This window comes from Stomoxys calcitrans, chromosome 2 (genome assembly GCF_963082655.1).
Source record: "Stomoxys calcitrans chromosome 2, idStoCalc2.1, whole genome shotgun sequence".
NCBI lineage: Eukaryota > Metazoa > Arthropoda > Insecta > Diptera > Muscidae > Stomoxys > Stomoxys calcitrans.
The window spans coordinates 89620500-89626499 of record NC_081553.1 but is presented as its reverse complement, the minus strand read 5'-3'; positions in this window follow the sequence as shown (position 1 = coordinate 89626499).

Here is a 6000-nt window from a genome sequence, read left to right as displayed (position 1 = left end):
ATGGTTCAGATCGAACTATATTTAGATATAGCTGTCATAAAGACCAATCTGCCGATAAGGGGTCTGAAGCCCATAAAAGCTTTATTTATTATTTCGCTGAAATTTAAAACAGTGATTTTTTTAAGCCTCCCGACATCTGACCCAAATATGGTTCAGATCGAACTATATTTAGATATAGCTGTCATATAGACCAATCTGCCGATAAAGGGTCCGAAGCCCATAAAAGCTAATAAATTAAGCTTTTATGGGCTTCGGACCCAGACCCGATTTCGCTGAAATTTGAAAGAGTGAGTTGTTTTTAGCCTCCCGACATCCGCCCTAAATATGGGTCAGATCAAACTATATAGATATAGCTGTCATATAAACCGATCTTCCAATTTTGGGTCTTAATTCCATAAAAAGCAGATTTATTGTCTGAAATTGTTACTTGTATATGAGTTCTCGGGACCTGAATAAAATATGATCGAGACCAGTCCCTTTTAAGATATTACTAGGCGGGGGTCCACCCCACACTCAAACTGAACTTACATATTTACCGATCATGTCTATATGGGGCTCATGTGCTTATGTACTTTAAGTGCCAAGTGGCTGGATAGGATTGTATTTTGGGAAATTTTAAGTCAAAGGATTTTTTTTGTGGGAAATTTAATTTTTTATTATTTTAAATATAGAAATCAAGAAAAAAATTTAAAAAAAAAAAATATATAATAGGTATGCATTGAAAATTAAAAAAAAAATATTTTCAGCTCTCCTGGGTTTCGAACCTGGGTCTCTAGAGTTGTGCCAACTACTAAGCTCAAGTGTCCTTAGCATTATGAATGAATGTCTAATAAGGGCAAATAATTTGTTATAAATTTTCTTTAGTTTTAAAGAATTTAATTGTTATACCTATTTTCTATTTAATTGTATGAAAAATCTTGATGTTTAATATAAATTTCAATAAAAAAATTAAATAAAATTTAGTTAAATATCCATGTGCCACATCAGTGATGGAAAAGTCAGTACTGTAGTACTTTTTTCAGTACTTTTTAGACGCGAGGAGTACCGTAGTACCCCCGTGACCGATTTAGTACTTTTTTAAGCCCAAAGAATTATTTGTACAATTTAGATGTTTTTCATGCCTTTTCATCTATTCATTTTTCACAGTCGAAAACACATGTTTTTCGCGACACCTAAGCCAGCAATCGGCTTGTTGTGAGCTCTAAAAACTATAAAGTAACCTCTAAAAGGAAAAATTTAAGTTAAGAATTCCGTGCTAATTACAAAATCCTTATTTGTTTTCAATACCACTCTCCTAAGTTGATTCATGTCTGGTATTGTGTCTCCACCTAAGTGCCGGTATCTGTTAGACGCGAAGCCGGGCAATGGCAAAGGAAATGCTCCAACGTCTCATCATCTTCCCCGCATGCCCTACACATGCTATCACTTGCCGCACCGATTTTACATAAGTGAGCTTGTAGTCCTATGTGTCCCGTTATGATATCAAAAGCTATACAGATCTCCTTCTTGCTTCCTTTCAGTAATAGCCTCGACTTCTCACAATCTGGATCCTACCGACCATTTTGCTGTTCCACAATGTTGCATGCGCATTCGTCGCCCACTCCCTTAACTCGGACTGCGTCGACCCGAAAGGCTTCGAGTTAACCAAGTCTATTGACGGCAGTCCTCTGGCCTTCACCGCCAAATCGTCTACCCTACCATTTTCCCTTACTCCGTTACGACCCGGCACCCAAACGATGCGGATTTTGCCATCCTCAGAGAAGATGTTAATCTCCTTCTTACACTGCAAGACTGTTCGTGACCTTACCGTCCCGGTTGTTATCGCCTTTATGGCAATTTTACTGTCTGTAAAGATGTTCACACTCGACGTCCTCGCGATAGCCCCACACCACTTCACACATTCCGTGATCGCCCGGATCTTCGCCTGCAGGACCGTATTATGGTCAGGCAGTCTAAAACAGATTTCAGTCTCTGGGTTCTTAATGTAAACCCCCAGGCCCACTCAGTCCTCTAGCTGTGTTCCATCCGTGTAACATGATCTTCCAGATGGCAATACTAGGGTTCCGTCAATCCAAGACTGTGCCGATTGCAACAGTGCCTTGCACTCGACTTCAAGGTTCATCTCAGGTATCAGGTTCGGAAACCTTTTCCCTTCCTTCCAGGTTTCCTATCGTCGCCTCGATTATTCCGCGATGGCATAAGCTCCTCCCATTTTCAATCCATTCTCCCATCGCCTTAAGTCTCATAGCCGCAGTGGCTGTCTCACACTTAATCTGTATGTCAATGGGTCGGATATCTAGAATAGTCTCCAGTACCCTAGTGGGCGTGGTCCTCATCGCCCCGCCTATGGCAAGACAACATATTCTTTGAACCTTTTGTATGGTCCTTATTTTGCACTTTTTCTTCATAGCAGTCTAGATATAGATCCAATATACATGGGTCAACTTATAAGACTTATTGATCCTATATAAAGCTTAACTGTTATCGAAATTTCCATAGAAATTGGCAACGCAAAGTATTTTGGTGCCTTCCCACATTCATCCTCAATAGGATACCGATGGAGCAAGAAGAAGGCTTATATTTTAATCAATTCACTGAAAATAGTAAAGAACTCTAAAGTCAAAAGACAAGTAAAAACGTGTTAATTTCTGCCGGGCCGAATCTTGGGTACCCACCACCATGACTACCGCAATGTACCCTTTTCGTATTAACTGAGTTAGTATTTTATATATTTAGGTGTCAAGAAGTCACAACGGGTTATTGGTACTTAGGGGGCCTATTTCACCATATTGACCGATTGGGATAAAACTTGGCACTGATGTTTTAAGTCGTCAGATGGGGGTTTGGGCCAAATTTCAACCAATTCAGTGAAAATTTAGGCTTCTAAGGGCTTAAGAAGTCAAAGTACGGGGATCGGTTTATATGGGGGCTTGGCATGGATGTTGGAAGTCATAAATCAAGTATTTGTTTCAAATCGGATGAAAAATCCAAAAAAAATTTTGTTCCAAATTTAAAATTGTCAATTCGAATGCAAGTTGAGTCTTCTTGGGACTTAAGAAGTCAAATCCGTAGATAGGTTTATATGGGGGCTATATCTATATACACCGATTCGATTCATACTCGGCACGGATGTTGGGAGTCATTACAGAAGTCTTTGTTCTAAACGTCGGCCAAATCGGATGAAATTTATGGCTTCTAAATCTTGTGGCTTAAGAAGTCAATTACGGGAATCAGTTTATAGGGGGCTAAAGCTGTTTATAAATCGATTCGGATCATACTTGGCATGAATGTTGAAAAACATATCCCAAGTCTTTGTTCCAATATTCAGCTATATCAAGTGAAATGATGAGGCTTCTAAGGGCCCAACAAATCAAATCCGGTAATCGGTTTATGTGGGGGCTATACCTGTTTATAAACCGATTCGGATTATACTTAGCATATATGTTGGAAGTCATAACTCTGCGAAATCGGATGAAAATTGAAGCTTCTAAGGGCTCAAGAATTCAAATCAGGGGATCGGTTAATATGGGGGCTGCCTCCAAATATGAACCGATATTTTCAATCCCCAACGACCTACATCAATATTAAGTATATGTGCAAAATTTCAAGCGGCTAGCTTTATGCGTTCGACCGCTATCCTGATTTCGACAGACGAACGGACGGACATGGCTAGTAAGACTCAAAATGTCGAGACGATCCAGACTATATATACTTTATGGGATACGCAGATCAATATTTCGATACAATACAAACAGATTGACTAGATTAGTATATCCCCATCCTATGGTGGTGGGTATAATAACGGTATTGTGGTGTCCTTAACATTTTTTTCGATTTTACGTGAAATAATTTCAATCTTAACAAAGGCTCGATTTATCAACTAGAATATTTTCAAAATCTTTATAAACACCTGAAAAGTACTCTTTTGGCCCAAAAATTTCCTTTTTAGTACCATTTCAAAATTTGTATTTTTCATCCCTGTGCCTTATTGCTCCTCGTTCCCCAGTGCATAGAATTTATGAAAATGTCTCACTTCTAATCAGCTTTCAAAACAGGCTGAGCTTTTTTCCCACCACCATAATCAACGCCACTATTAATGCCTGCGCCACGAAAAAACGAGCAACAACAACAAAACAAAAGAAACTTTGAAGTTTGAGTATGGTTCCTGCTTTGATTGCTTCGTCATTCATTTGCTTTGTTTGTTGCCTGTGCGTAAACCCCTTGCCATTTGTTGTTGTTCTCCCCTTGTCAAAGTGATCATACAATTGAGCAGGGTAACAACACTCAATCTCCTGCTCTGTATGGGTTGGCAGTCTGTCTGCCAACCTAAAGCTTTTTTCTGTTCAATGTTTGTGTTGTTTGCCAAGAATTATTTCATCTATTTCATTAAAATTCGCATATACCATTTTTAGTAAATTTTTGCTTATATAGAACCTTAAGTGCGGTAGATTACGGCGGCTTAGTTCTCTCTGCTGAAAAGGTTGCCTGCATCCCTTAATTGCGGGACCAAACAGAAGATTAGTGAAGCTCAATGAAATGATGTTAAAACAGTCGTAAGCGGCTAGTTTCTTCGTACCGTTGGCGTGTTCATGCTTTGGTTGGCGGTATTTGATTCTAAAGCTGTTAGGGAAAGGACCTCGGTGGTCGCCAAACTTTTTGTCATTTATAGGTAAGTGCTCCTAAGCGGCATGTACTAGTAGTCGGCACTTCTGTTTGTATTTTTTATTCGATATCACCTTTAGGGACCATAAAAATTAAATTTTTCTGTATTCGGCATTTGAGTGCCGAGTGGAAAATGATTATGTGCGCCCTTCAGAAATCGAATTGGCAGATCAGTTTATAAGGAAGATACATAAATATATATTCTCCGATGTAACCTTTCTTCGAAATTACCCCGCCTATGAAGGAAATCACAATATGTACTACGTTGGAGGCCTCCGTGGAACAGTTACTTGTCTGCGTATTAATCTCAATCTCCGGCTTCGAATCCTAGCGAAGAAATCTGAAAAAATGTCCCTTAACTGAAATGATGCGGATCGTGCCATCCTCAGAGAAGACGTTAATCTCCTTCTTACACTCAAAGACTGTTTGTGACCTTACTGTCCTGGTTGGTTTCTCCTTGGTGCTCAGTTTACTACTGTCCGTAAAGATGTTAACACTGGACGTCCTCTGGTTAACAGCACACCACCTTACGCATTCCGTGATCGTATTATGACTAGGCAGTCGAAAACAGATCTCAGTGCATACGTTCTCAATGTATACCCCCAGACCCGCTCTGTCGGCTGGCTTTGATCCATTTTTGTAGCATGATCTTCCAGATGGCAAAATCAATGTTCCGTCAAACCAAGTCTGTGCCGCTGGCAGCAGTGCCTCGCACTCCACCTCAAGTGTCGCCTCAGGTATCCAATCGGAAACCTCTTCCATTCCTTCCAGTTTTCCTATTATCCTCAATCCTTTGTCCTCCAGTAAATAGGCTTCTTGGGTGTGGGTGATGGTCTCATCGTTTGCTCCCTGTTCTTTAAGCTGTATTGAGCTTCCCGTCACAGCACTGCCCGAGAATCCTTGCACATCCCAGTCTACCGAGTCTTGAGAGAGTTGGTGATGGTTCAATCGTCGGTTCCCTTTTCGATAGGCTATATTGAGTATAAATTGGGTTGCCCAAAAAGTAATTGCGGATTTTTCATATAGTCGGCGTTGACAAATTTTTTCACAGCTTGTGACTCTGTAATTGCATTCTTTCTTCTGTCAGTTATCAGCTGTTACTTTTAGCTTGCTTTAGAAAAAAAGTGTAAAAAAAGTATATTTGATTAAAGTATATTCTAAGTTTTATTAAAAATGCATTTACTTTCTTTTAAAAAATCCGCAATTACTTTTTGGGCAACCCAATAATACGATCTTTGCCTATAATAGTTTTCCAAATCTTGAGTAAATGGGCTTTTTGGGAGTGGGTGATGGTCTCATCGTCTGCTCCCTGTTCTCTAGGCTGCATTGGGTTTCCCG